The 27527-nt window shown below is 46.1% G+C and overlaps 1 protein-coding gene across 3 annotated transcripts in view; it reads right to left on the bottom strand.

The window, feature by feature from the left end:
* The window catches only part of EMP3 (epithelial membrane protein 3 (MAM blood group)), a 164749-nt gene extending 146236 nt beyond the window's left edge, over positions 1–18513 (bottom strand). The window contains exon 1 of one of the 3 annotated variants that reach the window (XM_073571157.1): positions 18421–18513. The gene's annotated coding sequence lies outside the window, so the exon portion shown is untranslated. Of the gene's footprint in view, positions 1–17249; positions 17355–18420 lie in introns of those variants that run through there. The other 2 variants (XM_073571158.1, XM_073571159.1) reach the window with 2 other exon arrangements.
* Positions 18514–27527: the final 9014 nt, after the last annotated feature.

Here is a 27527-nt window from a genome sequence, read left to right on the forward strand (position 1 = left end):
AGTATTATTGCACTGTGGTGTCTTATGTTCTAAATTTGCCCCCGGTGGTGGTGAGCGTCATTGCATTTTGGTTTCTTTAGTTAGTGCACATGATTATAATGCTGGTGTGATTGCTGTGGCTCTGCTATAAAAGAGTCACAGGTGTTGCAATCAGTGTTGGTGATAGTGTTCATTTCAACCATCCTTGGTGGAGGAAGGAGCTGGAGAGCGTTCCTTGCAGCACTGTCTTAGCCCTGGTGTGGAAGGAGTCAGATGGGGATTTCCTTGTTGCTCTGACAGAGCTTGGTGGCAGCTATTCAGGAGGAGAGCTGCATTCTGGTGGTGAACTCTGTTGCCAGGAGCAAGTGCAACAGAGTAAAGCTAAGTGGTGTTTCCCTGTTTGTGTTTTTCCTTAGTGTGTATTAGTACAGCGGTGGGGTCAATGCCTGCGCCACCCAAATCCCTAGCAAGGGATAGGTGTAGGGTGTGCTAGGGCGACAGGTTCCTGATCGACGCCCGGTGCGGAACCGGCATAGGGAACAATAGGAGCATTAGGGACACTGACTCAGGGGGGTGCAGGAGGTTCCAAGCCCCCTTTCCCTATCGCAGGGCCCACCGTTGTAACCGTTTCCCCTTTCCCTGTGTCTTGTTGTAGTACCGGCCGGCTGGCCGTGTCACACAGGACAGTATCACGTGCCGTGTCTTGTAGTTTCAGTTACCGGTCTGCGGGTCGCGTCACACAGGATGGGTTATCGTGACATTATCACCAACCGACAACTTTTTTTCTGCTGAGCCATGGACCCAGTTCAGACCTGTCATGGTTAGGACATGGTTAATGTCCTGTTCTCACAGGGTTAACTTTTGACGGCCTCTCTTTGGATCTGGGAGGGGTATTTATACTCACTCCAGACTAGCATTCTCTGTTAGCTATACTGTTATTCTGGCTGTGTGACTGACCGACCCCCCTGGTGTGCGTGTATTCTGCATTGCTTGTTTGATTCCCGTGTATGACCCAGCCTGTTCCCTCACTCTGTACTCCGTCTCTCATTTTGGTACTATTGTCTTCTCCGGTTCTGACCTCCTGGCTTGACTATTGTAACTCCGTTGCAGTTTGTCCCTATTGTACCGTCCATTGCAAGTTCTGACTATTCGCTCTGTCTAACCCCTTGGCACTGTCCTGCTATCTCGTGCTTTGACACAGCTTGATCTGTTTTCTGTCTCTGTCTATGCCCCTTGGTAACATTGTCCTGTAGTTACCTTTCTAGGAGTTTCACTGCAGCTTCTAGCTCTGTGGAGCTTAGGCCACGCCACCAGCAGTCACGTGCTTCAGGTCCTGGAGCATGCATCATCACTGCTGCTTCCCACTCCACAGGTATCTTTGAGCTCTGTTTTTGTGCTCAGGACACGCACACTGGCTCAGTGAGCAAGTGCAGTGCGGTGTTCCTGACATTATAGCTGACCATTTCAGTTTTGTTTATCTGAAGAGAAAAAAAAAAAGTGTGTTATCCTCATGGATCCCATACAAGCTTTGGCTGATCAGGTCAAGCACCTGACCCAAATGTTCCACAAACTTAATGTGGACCTGTGCATGATGGCTCATACCCAGCAACAGTTGGTGGATACTGTGCAGGGGGTTGTCACTGCAGGGGCTTCTAGTGCTGGGGATAGAGATGTGCCATTGGCATCCCCCGAATCTCCGGTCAAATTGCCAGACCCTTTCTCAGGGGATAAAAGGGAGTTCAGGTCGTTCAGAGAAGGATGCAAGCTTTTATTTCTCTGAGGCCCCGCTCCTCCGGGGATTAGTTCCAGAGGGTGGGGGTCGTCATTTCTCTACTTCGGGGGGCTCCACAGGCATGGGCTTTTTCTCTCTTCCTCTGCTCCTGATGCTCCTGAACGTATGTCTATGAATTTGTTCTTTGAGGCTCTGGGGCACATTTATGATGAGCCTGATAGAGTGCGTCTGGCAGAGGATATGGTGATGAGTGTGACACAGAGGAGGCACTCTGCTGACTGGTTCTGCTCAGAGTTTAGACATTGGACTGCTGAAGTATCCTGGAACGACGCCGCCCTGAGGGGTTGTTCCGCAGGGGCCTGTCTGACCGTCTGCAAGACGCTCTGGCATTACATCCTCCCCCTGATACCCTGGAGGATGCCATGATGCAGGCAGTCCGCATTGACCGGAGACTCCGTGCTAGAGGAATGATGCAACAAGAGTCTCCCTTGTGTCCCAAATTGTGTGACACTGCACCTGTATCTGAGCCCAAGGAGGTTGGGTCAGTCTCGGTTAAGGAGAAAGAGAGAAGGCACCATAGAGATAACCTACTATGCTTTTATTGTGGAGCCTCTGGACATTGGAAAAGGAATTGCCCCTCCTGCTCTTCTTCATTGAAACCATCAGAGAAACTACTGAGTCTGGGCAACAATCGGGGAAGTTGTCCAGACTTCCAGGTACATTTTTTCTCATGTACAAAGATGGTGCTCCAGGTTGAATTGGAACTTGCTGGCAGTCCTGTTATGACTACCGCCTTTGTTGACTGTGGTTCCTCCATTAATCTGATTGATGCCCAATTTGTGACTCTTAATAAGATAGGGACAGTCAGGTTAAAAGACCCTGTTAAAATTGTGGCTGTTGATTCATCTCCTCTTACCTGGGATGGAATTTGCTTTATGTCTGAAGTTTTTTCTATGAAAATGGGTTCCACTCATGTGGAGAAGTTAAATTGTTTTATTATGAATAATCTGCCTGCAGGACTGGTATTGGGGATGCCCTGGTTGCAACGCCACAATCCTCTCATTGATTGGGTGAAGGGGGAGATCATCCGATGGGGATGTAATGATAATCGTCTGTGTTGTAACCCAATAAGATCTGTATCTGTGTCGTCTGACGGTCTGGAGGGTATTCCAGAGTATCTGAGAGACTTTGAAGACGCATTTTCCGAAAGCGAGGCTGAGGCACTCCCACCACATAGACCATTTAATTGTGCTATTGATTTAGTACCTGGAGCCAAATTACGCAAGGCTCGTTTGTTTCATTTGTCCGAGCCTGAGCGCCAAGCTATGAAAGAGTACATCAAAGAGAGCCTTCGCAAGTGGCATAATCGGCCCTCGGTCTCACCCGTGGCAGTGGGGTTTTTCTTTGTAAAGAAAAAAGATGGTGGGTTGTGACCGTACCTCGACTTTCGGGAACTGAACAAAATTACTGTTAAGAACACGTACCCTCTCCCGTTGATTCTTGATCTATGCAACCAACTCACGGGGGCCAAATGGTTTTCTAAGCTCAATTTATGAGGGGCTTATAACCTTAAGGCTGTGTGCCCACGTAGCGATTTTTAAGCGTTTTTGCCGCAATTTTCGGCGCGAAAACGCTGCAAAAACGTTTAAAAATCGTGTACAGAACGCCCCCCATGCATTCCTATGGCATTCCGCACATGCTGTGCTAATGCTGCGCTTTTTCCGCGGCGGAATCGCATCGCGGAAAAAATCGCAGCATGCTCATTCTTTTGTGCGGAATCGCAAAGAATTGCAGCGATTCCGCACCCATAGGAATGCATGAGAATCGCTTACTTCCCGCATGTGGCTATGCCCACCATGCGGGAAGTTAAGCGTCTCATGTGCGGTTGGTACCCAAGGTGTGGAGGAGAGGAGACTGTCCTCCAGGCCCTGGGATACCATACCCCTGTAAAAAAAAGAATAAGAAATAAAAAAATCGGGGTATATTTACCTTCCGGCGTCCCGTGCTGCATTCCCGGCCTAGCGTTCCCAGTAATGCCTTGCGGCAAGGCCCTGTGATGACGTAGTCTCGTGTGACTAGCGATCTCGCGAGATCGCTATAGCAACGCGAGACTACATCATCACAGGTCTCGCAAGGCATTACTGGGAACGCTAGGCCGGGAATTCAGCGCGGGACGCCAGAAGGTAAATTTACCCCGATTTTTTATTTTTTTCAGCATTTTAACATTCTATCTTTTACTATTGAGGCCGCATAGGCGGCCTCAATAGTAAAAACCTGGTCACACTTGTCAAACACTATGTTTGACGAGTGTGACCAACCTGTCAATCACTTTCCAAGCGATGCTTCAAATCGTTTGGAAAGTGCTTGAATATCGCACGCTAAAATTGCGGCAAAATCGCGATCATAATCGCGGTAAAATCGCGGTGAAATCGCGCTGAAAAAAACGCGCGATTTCTGGGAAGGAGTCCGGTTTTTAGTGAGCGTTTTAAAACGCTTCGTGGGCACATAGCCTAAAAGGATCCGGGAGGGGGACGAATGGAAAACAGCGTTCCTGACAACTGAGGGGCTGTTTGAAAACCTGGTTATGCCCTTCGGCCTCACTAACGCTCCTGTGGTTTTTCAGAACTTCATTAATGTTGTTTTTTCTGACTTGATTGGGCATTATGTAGTCATCTACTTGGATGACATCTTGATATACTCTGAGGACAGTCAGTCACACTTACACCATTTACGTACAGTTCTTATGAGACTCCGGGAGAACCATTTGTATGCTAAGCTGGAGAAGTACTCATTTTTTATGCAAGAACTGTCTTTTCTGGGTGTAATTGTATCCGGGGAGGGATTCCGCATGGATCCAGGGAAGGTTCAGGCCATTACCGATTGGGTGCAGCCTCATGACCTGAAGGGGCTGCAGCGATTTCTGGGCTTCGCTAATTATTATAGGAAGTTCATTAAAGGGTTCTCGCAGGTGGTGAGACCCTTGATGGACCTCAATCTTAAAGGGGCAGATGTAAAAAATTCCTTCCTTACACTAAAGAAGTGTTTTACCACAGCCCCTGTGTTGGTACAACCCGATTCGTCAAGACCTTTTATCGTCGAGGTCGACGCTTCGGAGGTGGGGGTGGGGGCAATATTGTCACAGGGCCCCTCTACCCTGACTAACCTCAAACCCAAAGCCTTTTTCTCTAAGAAGTTCTCTTCGGCCGAGTGAAACTATGATGTCAGTAACAGGGAATTGTTAGCGGTTAAATTGGCCATCAAAGAATGGAGGCATTTTTGGAGGGGGCCGCTCATCCCATTACGGTCATCAGTGATCATAAAAATCTGGCCTATATCGAGTCTGATAAGAGATTGACACCCAGACAGGCTCGGTGGGCACTTTTTTTTTCTCGATTTCATTTTACCATCACGTTCCGACCAGGGTCTAAAAACGTAAAGGCAGATGCCTTATCCCGAAGTTTTGGTTCTGTGTCCTCTCCAGAACCTCCTTCCTCCATTCTTCAACAGAGAGTGGTTGTAGCTGAAATCTCCTCTGAGTTACAGAGAGAGATTCTGGAAGCACAAGCACAAGCTCCCAGAAATAAACCCCCAGGTAAATTGTTTGTACCAGAACAATTCCATCTCACACTCCTTCAAGAATTTCATGATTCTGTGTTAAGTGCATACCCTGGTATTGCAGCTACCCGGGGTGGGGGGGGCAGTAGCTAGGGGTTTTTGGTGGCCCTCTATGGGTACTGATATAAAAAGGTTTGTAAATTCTTGTGGGGTGTGCTCGCTCTCTAAAAGCTCTCAGGTCCGGCCGGCCGGGGAATTGGTGCCTTTGCCAATTCCGGATAAACCATGGACACACCTGTCCATGGACTTTATCACTAATCTTCCATCTTCCAAGGGCAACTCAGTGGTATGGGTAGTGGTTGATAGATTTTCTAAGCAAGCTCACTTTGTGCCATTACCTGAGTTACCATCTGCTGAAACCTTGGCCTGCTTTTTTATACAGCACATTGTTCGATTGCATGGAGTGCCCGTGAATGTGGTGTCGGACAGGGGTGTGCAATTTGTGGCCAGGTTTTGGAGAGCATTTTGTATGAAGTTGGGGGTCACATTGTCATTCTCCTCTGCCTATCACCCGGAATCCAATGGATAGACTGAACGCACCAACCAGTCGTTGGAGCAGATTCTGAGATGCCTGGCCTCCTCCAGACAGGAAGACTGGTGTGAGGTATTGCCCATGGCAGAATTTTCATTCAACTGTTGTATTAATCAGTCTACCGGAAAGTCTCCCTTTCAGGTCAATTATGGGTTCGTTCCGCAGTTTGGGGAATTTTCCCTTTTGTATTCGGATTGCCCTGGTGCCGAGGGGATGGTACAACAGTTAAAAACCCTCTGGAGGGAGGTGCAGGGGAACATCTCCAAAGCTCAGAAGAAGTATAAACATTCTGAGGACAGGAGGAGGGGGTTGGGTCCTGCGTTAACAGTGGGGGAAAAAGTCTGGTTGTCCACCCGTAACATCAAACTTAAAATACCCTCTACGAAGTTGGGCCCAAAATTTATTGGCCCATACAAGATTGTAGAGGTGATCAACCCAGTGGCATAGAGATTACAGTTGCCCACCTTCTTCAAAATATCTAACGTCTTCCACAGGTCCCTATTAAAACCTGTGGAGACAGTTAGAGAAGATCCCTCATCTGTGGCTCCACCAGTGTTGGTAGAGGGTCAGCTGGTAGGGCGCATCATTGATTCACGGTGGGTGCGCCGGAGACTTGAGTAACTTATTCATTGGAAGGGATATTCCGTGGAGGATCGGTCATGGGTTCTGGCCAGTTCGGTGCACGCTGATCGACTGGTGTGGGCTTTTCATGCCAGATACCCTGAGAAACCTGGGGGTCCAGTGGCCCCCCATTAAGAGGGGGGTACTGTCATGGTTAGGACATGGTTAATGTCCTGTTCTCACAGGGTTAACTTTTGCCGGCCTCTCTTTGGATCTCGGAGGGGTATTTATACTCACTCCAGACTAGCATTCTCTGTCAGCTATACTATTATTCTGGCCGTGTGTCTGACCGACCCCCTTGTGTGCGTGTATTCTGCATTGCTTGTTTGATTCCCGTGTATGACCCGGCCTGTTCTCTCACTCTGTACTCCGTTTTTCGCTTTGGAACTATTGTCTTCTCCGGTTCTGACCTCCTGGCTTGGCTATTGTTACTCCGTTGCAGTTTGTCCCTATTGTACCATCCATTGCACGTTCTGGTTTTCTGATCTATTGCTACGTCCTGGCTATTCGCTCTGTCTAACCCTTTGGCACTGTCCTGCTATCTCGTGCTTTAACCTGGCTTGATCTGGTTTCTGTCTCTGTCTCTGCCCCTTGGTAACATTGTCCTGTAGTTACCTTTCTAGGAGTTTCCCTGCAGCTCCTAGCTCTGTGGAGCTTTGGCCACGCCCCCAGCAGTCACGTGCTTCATGTCCTGGAGCATGCATCGTCACCACTGCTGCCCGCTCCACAGGTATCTTTGAGCACTGTTTTTGTACTCAGAACACGCGCACTGGCTAAATGAGCAAGTGCTGTGCGGTGTTCCTGACAAGATCTTTGCCCAAATGCTGCAGACCCTTACTGAGGAGATTAGGGGGCTGCACGGTGAGTTGGTGCAGCAACTGCAGTAGTTGGTGGGTTTTGGGGGCTTGGTTGAGAGACTGGCTCAGCCAGAACCCATGATATCCCTCCCTGACAGATTTTCTGGAGGGAGAGATCAATTCTTGGTATTTCAACAAGCCTGCAAATTATATTTCAGGCTGCGCCCTCGTTCATTAGGGAGTGAAGAGCAATGGGTGGGAATCATTATGTCCCTTCTTAAAGGGGATCCCCAATCCTGGGCCTTCTCCCTACCTGACGATTCTCCATCATTGGTGTCTGTGGACAAGTTTTTTGCGGCTTTGGCGCTAGTGAATGGGGATCCTGATGGCGTCACCCTGGTAGAATCCCGACTCTGTAGGTGTAAACAGGGAGCCCGGGTTGCTGAGGAGTACTGCTCAGAGTTTAGGAGGTGGGCCACTAACACTCAGTGGAATGACCCTGCACTTAGGAGTCAATTTGTGCAGGGTTTGTCTCCAAAGTTGCAGTATACTCTGGTGCAGTACGCCGCCCCCAGGTCGCTGGAGGCCACCATGTCCCTTGCCATACGGGTGGATAGACGCCTCAGGGAAAGACATATACAAAAAGTGCCCCCTGATGTTCTCGCTAGGGAGGAGGACCCACCAGTGCGGACGGAGGAATCCAGACAGCCCGGTGTTGTTGATACAAAAAAGGGGGTGTCTGTGGTTCGTCATGGTGGGGGTATGCTTTTCCTGTGGGAAGCCTGGCCATTTTATGAGAGCCTGCCCAGTTCATGCCAAGTCTCCAGATGAACCTATGCAAGTAGGAGGAGCTAGTTTGAATTCAGAGCTGCCTACGGTTCGGGGAGTGGTGTCGGCATGTTTGTACTGTGGGCAGACTGGTCATGGCCTGAAAGCTTGCCCATTGCACGCCAAATTGTCTGTGCCATCTGAGGAGCCGCATTCCCCTGGTCGCTTGGAGGGAGGCGACCAGGGAGTATACATTTCCTCCATTTTGCCCTCCCAAGGTACCATGTCAGCAGAGGTCTTGGCTGGCGGGGCACCGGAGGTGATACCAGTGCTTGTGGACAGCGGAGCAGGAGTCAGTCTGGTGGATGCTTGCTTTGTCCAGACTCATGGTCTGAGGTGTAGGACGCTGGCCCAACCTATTAGCGTCTAGGCCATATACTGGGTTCCACTGAGCCAGGGGAGCTTGACCCAAGTCGTAGAGAATATCCATCTACGTATAGGACATCATGAGGAGTTCTTGTCGTGCTACGTCTTGGAGGGAATGCCAGTACCCATTGTTTTAGGCCTCCCTTGGCTGAAAAGACACAACTCGGTAATAGATTGGCAGGCAAGGGAAGTGGTCAGCTGGGGGCAGTCGTGTGAGGGCTGCTGCCTAGGAACTACTGTCTCTGCCGTCTCTCCTCAACGGACCCCTTCCTCTCCGGTGAGAGCAGCAGATGTGCTGCAGGAGAGAAGGAGCAAGTCTCAACCTTCGCCATTGTTCAACCCTGGTGTCAGGGTCCTGACAGCGCCGGCGTACAGCCTCCACTAAGCAGGGACTCACCCGCACCATAGGGACCCCTGGGGACAAGAACAGCCGGACAATAAAGATGCACAGGAACTGAATGTAGAAGATCAGAAAGCCGGCACAGGACCTACGGTCATGTGAACGGTCATGTGACTGCAAGGGTGCGGGGCTTAGCGTCCTGCTATCAGAGGAGGAAGAAAACTCAGAGTCGGGCAAAGCAGAGATCAGGCACACTACAGGCAAGTGAGGTACAGGAGGGATAAACAGACAGGAGGTCAGACTAAGCCAAAGGTCATATACAAGATATCAATACAGTACCAGGGATGAGACAGAACGGACAGTCAGGGCCAAGCAGAGATCAAAAACCAAATGGACATAGAAGGTACCAAGCATAATCCAAAACGATATCCAGAGAACAGACCGAGTCATACACAGGGAATCAAGCAACCAGAACACAGCACTAACACACTCAGGGGTCACCACACAATGCCATGGGCGAAAGTATAACTGACGGGGGATGGGAGCTTCCTGAGGCTATAAGAAGCCTCCCCAGAACCAATGAGAGGCCACCCTAATAGGTCCCAGGTGTGCAGGTGAGAGTCTGCACTGCGATCAGAACATTAACCCCAGAAGTGCCGGTCACCCAGCACTGGTATCATGACACCTGGGAGGCGCAGGCCTCGTGGTGGAAGGGGTTGGAGGGTGGTGTACCCCTTGGTGAAGTGCGGGGGTGTGAATGTGGTAACACAGGGGGACGCCTCTGTTGTCAATCCCAGAAAGAGTTCTCCAAATGGTGACAAACGAACGAGTGGCAATAAACGTTCAGGTCTGGACCTGTGTGTGAACGAGCATGAATGGGTTGCCACCAAAAAACATCCAGTGGAAGTGTGTTGTGGAGTGTTACCAGCTCATACCAAACATACAGATACACCACTCGTTCACCAGGTCAGCGCTTCAGAGATGTGTGGTGCCTCCAGGACATACGTTGCCAATTCCAGCGGGCTTGTTTCTCATCAACCTGACGTGCACACGTTAGTAGCTGGGGTGAACTCTGGGTCTGGGCGTCTCCGCTGTGGGTGGTTCCCTGTTGAGGAGTGGTCTTGAGTGTCCAGAGGCCCCTCATTAAGGGGAAGGTACTTTCATGATCCATGCTGGATCAGGACTGATAAAAAGCACAGGCAACCTTTTTTTTTCTTAAGCTGTGCTTAAGTTTGGTTTTTGCCCCCCAGTGGACATTAGTATTATTGCACTGTGGTGTCTTTTGTTCTAAATTTGCCCCCGGTGGTGGTGAGCGTCATTGCACTTTGGTTTCTTTAGTTAGTGCACATGATTATAATGCAGGTGTGATTGCTCTGGCTCTGCTATAAAAGAGTCAAAGGTGTTGCAATCAGTGTTGGTGATAGTGTTCATTTCAACCATCCTTGGTGGAGGAAGGAGCTGGAGAGCGTTCCTTGCAGCACTGTCTTAGCCCTGGTGTGGAAGGAGTCAGAGGGGATTTCCTTGTCGCTCTGACAGAGCTTGGTGGCAGCTATTCAGGAGGAGAGCTGCATTCTGGTGTTGGACTCTGTTGCCAGGAGCAAGTGCAACAAAAGAAAGCTAAGTGGTGTTTCCCTGTTTTAGCTGCTATTGTGCTTTGAGACAAAAAGCATAATCAGCAGATGCACCACCACCATCAGTACCAGCTGCCCCCCCCGCCCACGTTCGCGGCCTCTTCCACCATACTTCATGTTTGTGAAAATGTAACAAAAATACCAGCAGATATATGGTACTGTATGGGGAGCGTACAGCTGTATAAGGTGTAGGTAAAAATGTAAATCTCCGTACATATTTCGTTAGTCACAGACGTTCCCCCAGTATGTATTTGACCGTAATCCAACCAGCAGATATATGGTACTGTATCAGAAGCAGACAGCTCTATACGATGTATGTATGGGAAAAATGAAAATCTTTAAATCTTTAAATTTTTAACGGAGTCACACCCAGATAGCATGTATTTGTCCATGATACCAGCCGGTACACGGTAGTGTGTGAGGAGCTTACAGCTCTATACGGTGTATTGAAAACAAGTTCAAAACCTTCATAACTATCAAACGCTCTATACGGTGTATGTATGGAAAATTTTAAATCTCCGTCTATTTTTTGACGGAGTCAACAGCAGATATACGATACTGTTAGTGAAGCGGACAGCTCTATATGGTGTATGGAAAAATGGAAATGTCCATCTATGTATGTACACACACACACACACACACACACACGCGCGCTGTCTCTGTATAGATTTTACCGTTATAAATACAGCAGATATAAGATACTGTTTGACAAGTGGAAAGCTCTATATGGTGTATGGAAAAATTGAAATGTCCGTATATGTATTTACGGAGTCTCACACACACTCTGTCTCTGTATAGATTTGACCGCTATACAAACAGCAGATATACAATCCTGTTTGAGAAGCGGACAGCTCTATACTGTGTATGCATGGAAAATTTAAAATCTCCGTCTATTTTTTTATGGAGTCACACACAGATAGCATGTACAGTGGGGCAAAAAAGTATTTAGTCAGTCAGCAATAGTGCAAGTTCCACCACTTAAAAAGATGAGAGGCGTCTGTAATTTACATCATAGGTAGACCTCAACTATGGGAGACAAACTGAGAAAAAAAAATCCAGAAAATCACATTGTCTGTTTTTTTTCATTTTATTTGCATATTATGGTGGAAAATAAGTATTTGGTCAGAAACAAAATTTCATCTCAATACTTTGTGATATATCCTTTGTTGGCAATGACAGAGGTCAAACGTTTTCTGTAAGTCTTCACAAGGTTGCCACACACTGTTGTTGGTATGTTGGCCCATTCCTCCATGCAGATCTCCTCTAGAGCAGTGATGTTTTTGGCTTTTCGCTTGGCAACACGGACTTTCAACTCCCTCCAAAGGTTTTCTATAGGGTTGAGATCTGGAGACTGGCTAGGCCACTCCAGGACCTTGAAATGCTTCTTACGAAGCCACTCCTTCGTTGCCCTGGCGGTGTGCTTTGGATCATTGTCATGTTGAAAGACCCAGCCACGTTTCATCATCAATGCCCTTGCTGATGGAAGGAGGTTTGCACTCAAAATCTCACGATACATGGCCCCATTCATTCTTTCATGTACCCGGATCAGTCGTCCTGGCCCCTTTGCAGAGAAACAGCCCCAAAGCATGATGTTTCCACCACCATGCTTTACAGTAGGTATGGTGTTTGATGGATGCAACTCAGTATTCTTTTTCCTCCAAACACAAGTTGTGTTTCTACCAAACAGTTCCAGTTTGGTTTCATCAGACCATAGGACATTCTCCCAAAACTCCTCTGGATCATCCAAATGCTCTCTAGCAAACTTCAGACGGGCCCGGACATGTACAGGCTTAAGCAGTGGGACACGTCTGGCACTGCAGGATCTGAGTCCATGGTGGCGTAGTGTGTTACTTATGGTAGGCCTTGTTACATTGGTCCCAGCTCTCTGCAGTTCATTCACTAGGTCCCCCCGCGTGGTTCTGGGATTTTTGCTCACCGTTCTTGTGATCATTCTGACCCCACGGGGTGGGATTTTGCGTGGAGCACCAGATCGAGGGAGATTATCAGTGGTCTTGTATGTCTTCCATTTTCTAATTATTGCTCCCACAGTTGATTTCTTCACTCCAAGACGGTTGGCTATTGCAGATTCAGTCTTCCCAGCCTGGTGCAGGGCTACAATTTTGTTTCTGGTGTCCTTTGACAGCTCTTTGGTCTTCACCATAGTGGAGTTTGGAGTCAGACTGTTTGAGGGTGTGCACAGGTGTCTTTTTATACTGATAACAAGTTTAAACAGGTGCCATTACTACAGGTAATGAGTGGAGGAAAGAGGAGACTCTTAAAGAAGAAGTTACAGGTCTGTGAGAGCCAGAAATCTTGATTGCTTGTTTCTGACCAAATACTTATTTTCCACCATAATATGCAAATAAAATGAAAAAAAAACAGACAATGTGATTTTCTGGATTTTTTTTTATCCGTTTGTCTCCCATAGTTGAGGTCTACCTATGATGTAAATTACAGACGCCTCTCATCTTTTTAAGTGGTGGAACTTGCACTATTGCTGACTGACTAAATACTTTTTTGCCCCACTGTATATGCCCGTGATACCAGCCGGTACACGGTAGTGTGTGAGGAGTGTACACCTCTATACGGTGTGTGAAAAAATGAATGCTCTGTAACTGCAGAAAATCAAAATAAATGTTTTTTTGCTTTCAAAAAAAGCAGTCTGCACAGCAGTGTGCACACAGCAATGCAGCTATCAGGTAGCCTTATAAGGCAGCCTAATAACCACCAGCGCTGCTGCACACACAAAAATCCTCCCCTGTCACTGCACACTAACTGTACAGTTGAAATCGCTATCAGAAGCACATTTTTTTTTCTTTGTTGCCTAATGCTCTCCCTATTGAGAATCAGCAGCAGCAACCTCTCCCTATGCTAAGATCAGCAGAAGTAAAATGGCGGTCTGGGCTTTACAGCCACTGTGACCCACACAAAGCAAGCCAATCACACGAATGCCCTTCTCTAAGATGGTGGTGCCCGCTGCCGATGTCATCGCATTACCCACAGTGTGCGTCCTTGATGATTGGATGAGAAAAGGCACTGGAAGCATCATGGGAAACGCGACTATGGGGTGCAGGTCGGCGACCTCATGGCCGACCTCACGCTATGGTCGGGTTTTGATCGGCGAAACCCGACTTTAGCTAAAGTCGGCAACTTATCAATTTGACCAACCCGTTTTGCTCAACCCTAGTGACTAGATTGTATCGGCTGTGGACATTGGACATATGGATACACCTAAATAAAATTGGAATGGTGACAGTTTTCTTGGGTAGAGTGTCTTGCATTGAAATCTACTGCAATGACCAGGTTACTGCGTTCACCAGACATCAACATAATTTCTATCCGCTCCTCACGTGTTAACCTCTGCGACATGTCAATGGCTGTAAACAAAGAGAAACTTGTAAATAACTTATGAAAGAATAACGGTACATTAAAACCAAGCACACCATTGTTTTTCTTGTGAAATTCTCAATAAGTTTGATGTGTCACATGACCCTCTTCCCATTGGAAAAAATAAAGTTGGATCCAAAATGGCTGACTTCAAAATGGCCACCATGGTCACCACCCATCTTGAAAAGTTTTCCCCCTCCCATATACTAATGTGCCACAAACAAGAAGTTGATATCACCAACCATTCCCATTTTATTTAGGTGTATCCATATAAATGGCACACCCTGTAATATATAGGGAACAAATTTCCAACAGTTTGGACTGACACAAAATGAACCCGCCAGTACTGTGACTAGCCTAGAGTAAGGGCCATAGATACACATATATTCTAGGAAAATATCATTATATCAGGCTGAATACATATTGATTATGTGAGGTATAACAATAGGAATAAAATTCCAACAGTGTTGACTGATGCAACACTATCCTGCCAAGGTACTGACTATGGCTGAAAGGTGAAATAATGTAAAGATGATGATAGTCAGGAGTGCTCAGTGCGGCGTCCCTTCACTCCGACTGGCCCCTGGAAGAAGTTAGAGGCAAAACGCGCTTTGGTGGCTGACTGAATACTTTTTTCCCCCACTGTGTCAGCTTGTCATCTATGTACGCGAAACGACCCTCTTCCCATTGAAAAAAATAAAGTTGGACCCAAAATGGCTGACTTCAAAATGCCCGCCATGGTCACCACCCATCTTGAAAAGTTTCCCCCCTCACATATACTAATGTGCCACAAATAGGAAGTTGATATCACCAACCATTCCCATTTTATTTAGGAGTATCCATATAAATGGCCCACCCTGTACAATATATAGTTGATACTGCGACTGTTGCATACACATTATACAGGCGAAACTATATATATATATATATATATATATATATATATATATATATATATATATATATGCTGTATATATCAGTGTTGTCTATATAATGTGCCTACAACATTTTTGCAGTATCACCTGTATACACTACTGTATATACGTTATGTAGGTGGTACTGCTGTGTGTGTTGTGGTAGAGCGCCTCACTCATCTGGACACAGAGATATATCTGGAACACTGTCTCTTTAAGGAAAGGCTTGGTTTATTGTAGCAGCATAAACCAAGCTTAATAATAAACACAGCCCCACAGGCAGAAACAGCCAATCAAAGAAACACAAGGAAGAAGCAGTCCATTTCCTAGCGGGATCACACTGCTCACAGACAGCAATATGCACAGTTCAGTTATGGCACACCACTCCCTAGAGTCCTATCTCTCCAGGAACCACTGAACACTGGAAGCTCTGCCAGTCAGCCATTTAAGCCTGACCTTGTGACTCCATCATATGGCAGATCACATGGTTCTTACATCACACAGGTCCTGGCAGCTCTGCAGGTGGAGATACATGAACATTCTCCCTCCCACTCTATGAATGTTTACTAAAACCAGCCCATTATATAATTTTATATATACTGTCTCAACACACAGTGCTGGAGGAAACTAATCTGGTTTTACATTGTGGCGCCCCTGAGGGTTCAGTCGCCACAGAGGTACTGCACCTCCTCCTGAGGTGTGGTACCCCATCACCCAGGTAAGGTGGAGACACCTGACCACACTCCAACACCTGCATCCCACACAACATAGTAGTGTAGCAAAGCACCCTTTGGTGGCTCCCTGCTTGGAACACGAAGCGTGCTGGGAGGCGGGTGGAGTTTAGTCTGCACCAAAAGAGCGGGAAGAGTTTAGGATTTAGTCAGTCTGACAGAGTCAGTGGTAGAGTGAAGATCCCGAGTGGGATGGATGAAGGAAGTGCTGCAGCCGACCTCAGTGACCTGGGTCCGCCGGCACAAGAAAGAGACATTGATGGGAAGCCTGACTCTCTCCATAAGAAGGAAGGATTAGTACGGAACACGAGGAGAGGAGGACTGAGGATCAGGGTTATAGCAGAACCCTTCCCAAGTCCACAGCGCAAGGCCGGGGTCCGGTCCCCGAGGTTGTACGGATACTAATGGTCCTTCAGCAGACACCACTTTATTCCCACACAAGACTTGGGGGGCACAACTGCAACGATAGTGAGCCTGGACTTGGTAGCAAGGAGTCCCTGAAGCAGGCTACAGCTGTCTGCCTTACAAGTAGAGTTCATAGGAACATCTGACAGGAGGAACTCCAGTGTAACTCAGTACTGTGAGTACTTCACTATAGGCGCAAAAGGGAGATGTTCAGAAAAGGCACTTATGTTGGCGGAGTGTTGGAACGGAGTACTTCATCTTGCCTGGTGGTTGGCTGAGCCTCTGACCTGGAGAACACGGCACTGAGGCGGGCACCTGTATGCATCACAGACTGTGAGTAAAGCTTTGGAACTACATGCCCTGGTGTCCTCCGCTTATTCCTGTGCCAACACACTCAGCACTGCTACATCGCTGTGCCTGACACCGCACCATCTACATCTCCTCCCTATCTCTTCAACTACACTGACCTGGGACTACTGCCCTACCTATGGAGGGCCACAACACCATTGCTGCACCACACCATCTGTCCCAGAGGATCTGTCTGCAGCTTCGGCTTAACATCTTCATTGCCGAACACCACAGGTGGCATCACGAATCATTCACTAATAAACTTTAATCATTATCCACACACTCAACTTTCCCCTTTTACAATGGACACCCAGGGCCACGGACCGGGTCACAGCTACCGTGATAACTCCAATTGAAATCCACCGGGCCCAGCTCCGAGTACCCTGCCGACCAGGCGAAGACCCTGGCGGCGCTCCAACATCACTGACTGGATCATGCACAGTGACACATATCTCCACTCCATCACTTCACCAGTGACTCTGTCACAGTGTATATATACATATACATACTGTATATACACAGCAGTATCACCTATATATAATTTATATATAAATCAGTAGCAGTATTGTCAATATAATATAATGTATATAGACTGCTGTATATACATTATATAGGTGATACGGTGATTATATACATCAGTAGCAGCCATTGTATACACAGCAGTCTATAAACGTTATATAGGCGATATTGCCACGGATGTGTATATACATTATCTAAGTGACACTGTGATGTCTGTGTATATATACTGCCGTATACTTATATAGGCGATACTGCTTTGTGTGTGTGTATATATATATACTGCTCAAAAAAATAAAGGGGAACACAAGCAGCCTGTTGCAAATGGAATAGTGTTCCCTTTATTTTTTTTGTGCAGTATAATATATATATATATACACATACAAAAAAAGAACACAGCAGCACATGTGCATGAATCTAGGCCATGTGAACACACAGAAAAACATTAAAAACATTCAATTTAGCCAAATTTTCCCCAAAAAAAATTTTTAAAATTTTTTTACTTACAGTAATAGATGAAAAATGAAGGTTCTTAGTGCACAAATTGGCCAATTCATGTATGCCCATTAACCACGGCAAGGTGACCTCCCTCTGATGGGTCCCTGCTCTATTCTACAAGCAACTTCCGGGCCACCAGCCTACAATTTTTGACAAACATGTCACTACTGGGCTAAGCCTACAATTTATGGGCTGGTAGAGCTGATTGCGGCACCTGCAAGGCCAATGGGAGTGGTGCAAGATCAGACTGGAGGCAAGCCAGCATCCAATTTTACTTAAATAAGGAAAAAAAAAAACCAACAATCAGCACTTCCTAGTGTGAACATGTGCAAGCTGCGAAAACTGCATAATATACACAAAAAAAGAACACAGCAGCACAAGTGCATGAATCTAGGCTATGTGAAAACACAGAAAAGCATGAAAAACATTCAATTTAACAAAATGTTCCCAAATTTTTTTTTACAAATTTATTTTTTACTTACAGTAATAGATGAAAAAATGAAGGTTCTTAGTGCACAAATTGGCCAATTCATGTATGCCTATCAACCACGGCAAGGTGACCTCCCTCTGATGGGTCCCTGCTCTACACTACAAGCCACTTCCGGGCCCCCAGCCTACATCCTGCCCCTTGTCTCCCATTCTGCCCCTTGTCTCCAATCCTGCCCCTGTGTGTCTCCAATCTGTTGCTTGTCTCCCATTCTACCCCTTGTCTCCATTCTGTCCCCATGTATCCAATCCTGCCCTTGTCTCCATTCTGTCCCCATGTATCCAATCCTGCCCTTGTCTCCATTCTGCCCCCGTGTCTCTAATCTGACCCTGTGTGTCTCCAAACTGTCCCTTGTCTCCATTCTGCCGCCGTGTCTCCAATCCTGCCCTTGTCTCCAATCTGCCCCTGTGTCTCCAATCTGCCCCTGTCTCCCATCTTGCCCCCGTGTCTCCATTTTGCCCCCGTGTCTCCATTTTGCCCCATGTCTCCATTCCGCCCTCATGTTTCTAATCCTGCCCCATGTCTCCATTCGCCCCTGTGTCTCCATTCTGCCCCTGTGTGTCTCCAATCTGCCCCTGTGTACCGCCAATCTGCATCCTGCTCCCGTGTCTCCCATCCTGCCCCCGTGTCTTCCATCCTGACAGGGAACATATTGCCGCTTTCAATAATAAAATTAAAAAAAAAAAATCTTACCTGTCCGCGGTCCTGTGGCAAAGATGGTATCATACCAGAGAACAAGAGCTGCACACAACCAGGGCAGCTGCTGTGTGAGCTGAAGGACCTGTGGTGACATCATCATCATGTGATCAGGGGCGGGACTGATAAATGGTGAAGGCCTGTGATAACGATGACATCACCACAGGTCCTTCAGCTCTTCCACTTCGTGTTGCTCCCTGATGTCGGCCGCTGTGGTGCCTCTGCTGATATGTGCGCCGCAGCGCACAGCACATGGGGCCCGATGACTAGAAGCACAGGAGTGGGGCCCCTGACCTGCAGGCCCTCTTCTGTACTGCTGCTCACCGGGCCCCATACAGCAGTAAGGGCAGTAAAGTCCTGATGGTGGCCCTGTATATATACTGCTGCATACTTACGGTATATAGGCGATACTGCTTTGTGTGTGTGTGTATCTAATATATAAAGCTCAAGCATGTGTATGTATGTATGTGTATATGTATGTCCGGGATTGGCATCCACACCGTCGCAGCTACAGCCACAAAATTTGGCACAGTCACACGTCTGGACCCAGAGAGTGTCCTAGGCTATGTTGTGAGGCGATATTTTAACCCCGCGCGTTCCAATTCACCAAACAATTTTGCCCCTATCTACATAATGGGGAAAAAGTGTGTGTGTATCAGGCCCGGCCCTCATTATGATGTCATAATGGTTGCCATGGCGACGCTGATGTCATCATAGGTTGCAAGCCCCACCGCTCATTATGATGTCATAATGGTTGACTATGGGATGGAGGATGTGTGATGGGTATATGGGCACTGGACTATGGGATGGAGGATATGTATGACGGGTATATGGGCACGGGATTATGGGATGGAGGATGTGTGATGGGTGTATGGGCACTGGACTATGGGATGGAGGATATGTATGATGGGTATATGGGCATGGGACTATGAGATGAAGGATGTGTGATGGGTATATGGACACTCGACTATGGGATGGCGAATATGTATGATGGGTATATGGGCATGGGACTATGGGATGGAGGATGTGTGATGGGTTTATGGGCACTCGACTATGGGATGGAGGATATGTATGATGGGTATATGGGCACGGGCCTATGGAATCGTGGATATGTATGATGGGTATATGGGCACGGGACTATGGGATAGAGGATAATTATAATTTGCTATAACTAACCACAGTTAGTTACTATGCCCGAGCAGCGCCGGGCTCTTCAGCTAATATATATGAAAAAAGGGAAAAAGCAGCCAAAAAATGAACAGACAATACAGGTGCAAGCCTTCCAGGCATATACCAAACCTCAAAAATAGTCCTCAAGATGAAAGCAGCACACCAGAAGAGTTCCAGTCAAAGTGCCATTTATTAGCCCATCTGGCTGTATGGGCAACTAGCCAGATGGGCTAATAAATAGCACTTTGGAACTCTTTTGGTGTGCTGCTTTGATCTTGAGGACTATATATATATATATATATATATATATTGAGTTAATGCTGCAAAGTAGTGACTCATTCATCGTTACACAGCAAAGTTCCTCTACCTTGAACTCCTTGCGCAATCTGGAGAGAAAACAAGGCCTCGATCATGTACAGATTCGATCGAGCTTGGATGCATTTTATGAACAAAGCTCTGGGAGAGCGAAAAACGATTGTCTCACCGGTTTTCAGAGGAAATGTCACACCATATTATAATATATTGTATATACAGCAGTCTTTATACATTACATACAGTAGGGGAAAAAAGGATTTAGGCTAGTTTCACTGACCTGGTCTGCGCACGGCCACCACTAAGATCCGCCCCCTGTCACACCTCCTCCTGTCAACTCCGCCTATGGGCACATGATGCTGCATGCGACCTGCGTACCCTATCTTTAGCATTGGGTACGCAGGCTGTGCACAGGTATGCGTTTGATGGCGCATGCGTCCTTTTGACGGTGCACCGAGTGCACCAAAATGCAACACAGTGCATTTGGCGCAGGTCGGCGCACCGTCAAAAGGACGCATGCGCATGGCCTGCGTACCCAATGCTAAAGACAGGGTATGCAGGTCGCATGCAACGTCATGCGCCCATAGGCGGAGCTGACAGGAGGAGGCGCGACAAGGGGCGGAGCTTAGCAGCGGCCATGCGGAGACCGACGCAGGTCAGTGAAATGCTAGTGTGAAACTATCCTTAGTCAGCCACCAATTGTGCAAGTTCTCCCACTTAAAAAGATGAGAGAGGCCTGTAACTGACATCATAGGTAGACCACAACTATGAGAGTCAAAATGAGAAAACAAATCCAGAAAATCACCTTGTCTGATTTGGCAAGATTTATTTTGCAAATTATGGTGGAAAATAAGTATTTGGTCATTAACAAAAGTTCAGCAGCGAATGGAAAACAAAAGCAAGTAAAAAGACTAATTACAACACGTATTTTCCTGCCGATAAAGATTACCTTTGCATTCTATGCTGAATTTATTTTATTACACAAGGAGTAGTATACTGGTGTCATTATATATCTCAGTCTTTGATATGATTGGCTAATCTCTTCATATTTGCTAGGAGGGTGGTCTTAGTACAGAGACTAAGGGTATGTGCACAATCTGTATTTGCAGCAGAAATTTCGGCACCAAAAACATTGCATATAAATAAGCTAATTTTTAAAGCATTTTTTATGCATTTTTTGCATGCGATTATCGCTTATTTATAAGCCTATGTGTTCACATGGACTATTTCAGCAGATTTTTCTGCAGCAAAAAACAGTGATGACTGGAAAAACAGTGTCTGTCTTTTTACTTGCTTTTGTTTCCCATTCGCTGCAAAAACACACAGAATTCACATGTTGCAGATTTGGAAAAAACTCTTTGAAGTTTTAAATCTGCAAGGAAGTGATATCTTAAGAAATCCCATTCACTGTGCTGGTAATGCAATTTGCAGAATAAAAAGTGAAAAGAAAAAAATGCTGAAAAACGTGCAAACATGACTCCAAACCGCGGCGTTGGAACAAGCAATTGAAGTCTTTAGTTATAGTAAGTACATGTTGTGCAGTGATCCGGCAATTTGCCAAAAATTTATGACGAAAAAATTATGGTGAGTGAAGGTTTTCAAGGTAAAATAGGTAACGTCTCTTCTTTTTCATTGATGATAATCTCATATTTGCTACATGTGTTTTCATGTATAATGTTGACTGTATTATACTGTATATAAATACAGTGTGTAATTATAGCATTATTTTACCTTTTTACTTTAGTGTTATGTTATCCAGAAACACGATGGCAGAAAGGTAGAATTACGGTATGCATTCCAGCAGAGCACAGAAGGCAGAGGTGGGTAGATATTTTCTGTCCATGTGGCTGTGACTTATGGAAGTGACCACCACCTCCTGCTGCAGTCCCTGCACTTACTAGCAGGTAATAATGCACAGTAGCAGCAGGGAAGTCCAGTTTCCAATGGCCACTCTGCTAGAGGCGTCAACAGAAAGAAACCACAGGAGCCATAGGCGGAGGAGGACATGACTTGGGGATGGGTGGACCTTTACTCCTGCAGCTTCATTGGTATAGTGGTATAGATTTTAGAGGGATGTTGCTTTCAGAGTAAGAAGCACAGTATCTCTGTGCCTGGTGGGTTACTGTGAGGAGGGTGGGGCTTATATAGAACAGGAAATCTGTCTCTCTCCCTCTTTCTTAGGGCAGTATCACACGTCAGTGTCTCCGGTACGTGTAGTGACAGTTTTCTCACGTACCGGAGACACTGACACACGTAGACACATTCGAATGAATGTTTCTATGCAGATGTCAGCGTGTTCTCACGTACCGTGTGTCCGTGTGCAAAACACACTGACATGTCCGTTTTTGTGCAACAGCACGGATCACACGGACCCATACAAGTCAATGGGTCCGTGTAAACACGTACCGCACACAGATGCTGTCCGTGTGTGATCCGTGTGCGTTTTTAAAAGTCAAAGGGTTAACATTAAAAATAATTTTTCAAAAACACGGACAGCACACGGATGGTACACACGGACATATGGATAGCACACGGATGTCACACGGATGACCTCCGTATGCACACGGACACGGAAACCTCCGGTACCGGAATTATCTGGACGTGTGAAACTGCCCTTACACAGGAGGAACAGCAGGAAGCATGTCTGCAGTTTCAGGGAGTATAATACTGGGGTTATAACCTCACATGACAGATGATAGGAGCACATTCACCTCAGACATCATGTACCAGTGTAGTATCAGCTCCTACATTATGTATGGGATCAATATTACCTCAGAAATTCATGTAGCTGCCATGTCCCTCATGTGCATGCTACATTTTCCTCACAGACTGTGAGACAACTTCTGGGTGACCTCCCTGCAGACATGTTTGATATACTACTCTGCATTCACCTCAGACATTGTGTAGTGTGTACTAGTGTAGTATAAGCTCCTACATCATATCTGGGATCAAGATTACCTCAGAAATTCATTTAGCTGCCATGTTCCCTCACTTATTGCAAAGGCAGCTTTTGTGTGACCTCCCTGCAGACATTTCTGATATACCACATTACTGCTGTATTATACAGAGTCTTCATGAGTTCTGGGTTTATGTATGATAGGACAGAGCAGGGACACATACAGTGTCAGCCATTACTATAGAGACACTGGTGAGAGGAGCAGTCGGGGGATGGTATATGTATGATGATGAGAGGCTGCACTCCATGTCAGTGCACTGTATACTGACCCTGCTGTGTGCGGATTACCCCTCCCCCTTCCCAGATATGGAGTCTGATAATCTGTATGTGACCTCATCTCTGTTACATACTTTGATGTTGGGTGTGCAGATCCAGTGTAACCAGGTTACTCACTATATGTGGTATATGTGTTAAGGCTCTATTCCTGTGCTGTATACTTCACCTGTACCACAGGTCTGTATACATGATATCACTCCTCACTCTGCTGTATACGGATCATGCTGGGTATAGACATCCTGTGTCTCCAGGTTATTTTCCTAGCTGTACATATAATCTGGACATGACTACCAGCTTAGTGCTTAATTTCTGTAGCTATTGCTGCCTTTAGGCCTCTTATGTTACATGCTGTCCTGCCGGATATATCCATCCTGTTTCTGTATATTGTCTCCCTCGTATGTTGCATGATCAGAGTATACCCACCAAGAGCTTATTTTATATTACCTAAGATGGTGGATAGCACAGGCCTGAATGGATTATGTTTTATCATGTGTAAAATAAATAATCGGGGAGTAACTTGGTACATTTGAGTGTGCACTAATAACTCAGCACATGGCGGGCAGTGAGTGGGCACTCCTAGTGTGATGCTGCACATTGCTCTGGAAAACATATCATGGGCCCAGTTTTCAGCCCTGTCTCTCATCTATTGTAATTGTATGTAGTAGAGTGACTGACTGGGATATAGAACTTGCAGTTTTCTGCTCACAGACCTATGGCTGCAGGCAGCCTACATTAGACCTACATATTTCTTACCATTTATGCGCAGCTGGTGATTAGAGTCTGTCTGTAACTGCTGTAGAGGAGCAGGCGGCTTCTCATTTATTGTTACAGCATATAACACAGCATTGCCCATCTCTGTCTATTTCTGGACCTTTGGGATCTTTTCCATTATTAACCTGTTGTATACCTTGGTTGTAAACCTGCATGGTGTTTTCATCCTCACTTTATCCCACATCTTGTTGGAGGGATCCTTGAAGTTGGTTAAATATGGTCTTGAGGATCCAATGGGATATGGTTTCCTCTTTTTGGAAGTTAATATGGTTCTGGATCTGGTGAAACGTGGAGGGGAGTTTCGGCAAGGGTTTGTCGGATCCCCAGGAAATTCAAGTGAACATTGGAACCCTTGTGGTTATGGTGCTCCCGAGCTAGTGGGGTAAAGGCTGGGAGTAATTGTTGGTACATTTTATGTTCACTTTATGTTTGGTAATCACCAGATTTTGGGAACTTCAAGGACTCCTACCAGCGTGTTAATTATAGTGCTTTGAAAAAAACACTATATTGTAATCCGAACGCTGCTAACTTATTCTTCTTATTATTATTCAGTTGATTTCCGCAACTAATGCGGCCCGAACCGCTACACGCACAGACTCTGTTGAGGTGTCGTTTCAAAACCAGCGTCCATGAGTGGTGTACTAAGTATTTTTCGTGTCAATCGGATTTGTAGTTTTTGCGCAATTTGCGTTTGAAAATTTTTTTTCCCGTCATTGGTATGCACTGTCTCAGTGCTTTTCAATGGGAAAATGTTGCCATAGTCAAAACATGCCCTGAGGCGATTGAAATGGCAGTTAAGCTCATTGATATGCGCAGGCAGACCCAGTTACTATGCCAACGCCTACAAACGTCACATGACCTCTCCAGGACACAGCTTCTAGCAGATAATATCAACTCTTAGGCTGGAGTCAGACTAACCTGCGCAAAATACGGACCGTAGTTTACATGCGTAATACGGATGAATGACCCCTAAATAGTGCTCCGGAGGCCATCCGTAAGCAAGGTGAGGTCGCGTATTTTGCGCATGTCTGCATCCGTATGTAATCCGTGTGGCATCCGTATGCAATCCGTATGGCGAGATTTTCTCGCAGCCTTGCAAAATGGACATTTAACGGTTTTGAGGCCTGCAAACAATTTAAATCATTAGCCTGCACCCTATTTATACACTCAGAAACAGGTGGCTGCCTCCATTCTGTCCATTTGTCACCTTGCTTTCACGAGGTGTGTTGGTGTTCTTTGTGCAGCATGGCAGAGGGTCTGAGATTCAATACAACTGAGCAGGTTCTCTTTACCTGGCTTTTGTCACGGCGCTTTGGGCAACCATACCCAGTGATAGTGGATCCGCGGAGGAGGAGACGCATGTGGGTACATCCACTTTTGAGGCAACGACTCACAAGAGGTCATTTTCACCGCCTCTATTCTTCTCTGCGGGAGCATCCGGAGAAATTTTACCAGTACTGTTGCATGAGCATTTCCACATTTGATCGACTCTTGGAGACAGTGCGCCCTGGGATAACCTTTCAGGACACAAGGATGCGCAAAGCGATATCTGCAGAGGAGCGACTTCTACTCACAATACGGTATGTACTACACAACCACATTCTCTATGTTCATAATGTGTGTGCATAATTATGTTTTTTGGCCTTCTTGGACAAAGTTTAATGCCCTCATCTTACTCCAAAAATGTTTCAACTTACACACCAGAATGTTAGATCTAATATGTCCTGCATATCACTTAGTCATTGTGCCACAAAATACAGTATGTGTGTGTTATTCTCTCTCAATTCCTACCAAGTATGGTCGGCACGTAACTGATTTTTTTTACTTTAGGCATTTTAAACTTAACAATTTCTGTTGTTCTACAGCTTCCTGTCCACTGGCCTGTCTTATGCCGCCCTCCACCATGAGTTTCTTATTGGAAAGTCAACCATTTCAGGCATAGTGAGGTCTACATGTACAGAAATCTGGACAAGACTCCATCAAGTGGTCATGCCCGAGCCCAGGATGGAAGACTGGTTAAGGATTTCAAGGGACTTTGAGGAGGACTGCCAGTTTCCAAATTGTATTGGGGCCCTGGATGGCAAACATATCAGGGTGCGTAAGCCGCCGAACTCTGGCTCCCAATTCTTCAATTATAAACAATACTTTTCTGTTGTATTGTTGGCTCTGGTAGACCCTCAATACAAGTTTATAATTGTTGACATTGGGGCTTATGGAAGGACAGGAGACTCTAGAGTCTTCAATACTTCCATAATGGCTCGGCGGCTACGCACCAACCAGTTGGATCTACCACCACCACGCCAGCTACCAGGCTCCCCCGAAGAATCAGTCCCTTATGTCCTTGCGGCAGATGAGGCCTTTCAGTTATCGCGCAATGTCATGAGGCCATATCCCCGGCGCAACCTTGACCACAGGCGCAGAATTTTTAACTTGCGCCTATCACGTGCTAGGCGACTGGTGGAGTGTTCCTTTGGGATTCTTTGTGCCAAATGGCGGGTACTCCAGTCTGTCATTCAGTTGCGTGAGCAAAATGTGAATGAAGTTGTGAAAGCCTGTGTTGTTCTGCATAACTTCACCAGGATTAATGATTGTTCCTCCTGTGATGGTGTTGTGCGTAGGCCGGACAATGTGCGCAGGGTGAGACCACCTATGAACCCTCAACGTAGACCGCTCTCTGGCCTAAAAGTGCGTCATATTTTCACTAATTACTTTATCTCACCTGAGGGGGCAACTTCTTGGCAAGAGCATGCAGTGTCTATGTTATAATTTTTTTCTTTAATTGTGTCTAAATATATATTACTCAAGCCCTTATGATTCTATGAGTGTTTCATTGCATTGGTTTGTGTCTGTTAGTATGTTGTGAGGGATTGTGAAAAATCACACAGAGACGTTAACTAGAGTAGACAAATTTTTAGTTTTGCCTTTTTTTTGGTTGGTTTGCTTAAAGGCAAACATAATATTGCCATAAGAACATTTTGGCAATGGGCAAAATGACCCTTTGTGCCTTCTTTAACTTTTTTGTAAAATTAACATTACATAACAAAACACAACAAAATATTAGGCAATAACAACATTGCTGCATGACAAAATTAAACTAGATTTGCCAACAAAAGGTGAGCTCCATCACCAAAATAAAGGCTACAAGATAACACTCACATTTCCTCATAATGATTTCCAATCATAGAAAGATTCCACCATAACAGGCAAGGCTACCTCACAGCTTTCAGACAGATATTACCTGTCTGTAGAACAGAGAATATTTAACCATGCTATACTGGAAAGGATGAAAAAACAAAACTCACTTGTTAAGACATAGAGAGAGCGTGATATTCTGAATGCTGGTTGCCTTGAACTTTTTTTCTAGAGATTGGTAGCAAAAAAGGTGACTACTTCACTAAGGCCAGCACGCCTTTCCTAGGCATTAGCAAGTGAGTAGTGTATTTTCATCCGTTCATTTTACAGTATAGCGCGTTGAAATATTCTCTTTTTTACACACATGTAATATCTGTCTGAAAGGCGTGAGGTAGCGTTGCCTGTCATGATGGATTGTTTCATATGCTTGGAAAACATTGTTTAAAAATGTGAATGTTAAATTATGTAAAAAATGTTGGTGATGGAG

Source organism: Dendrobates tinctorius, unplaced genomic scaffold (genome assembly GCF_039654945.1).
Source record: "Dendrobates tinctorius isolate UK_male_01 unplaced genomic scaffold, ASM3965494v1 ptg000028l, whole genome shotgun sequence".
NCBI lineage: Eukaryota > Metazoa > Chordata > Amphibia > Anura > Dendrobatidae > Dendrobates > Dendrobates tinctorius.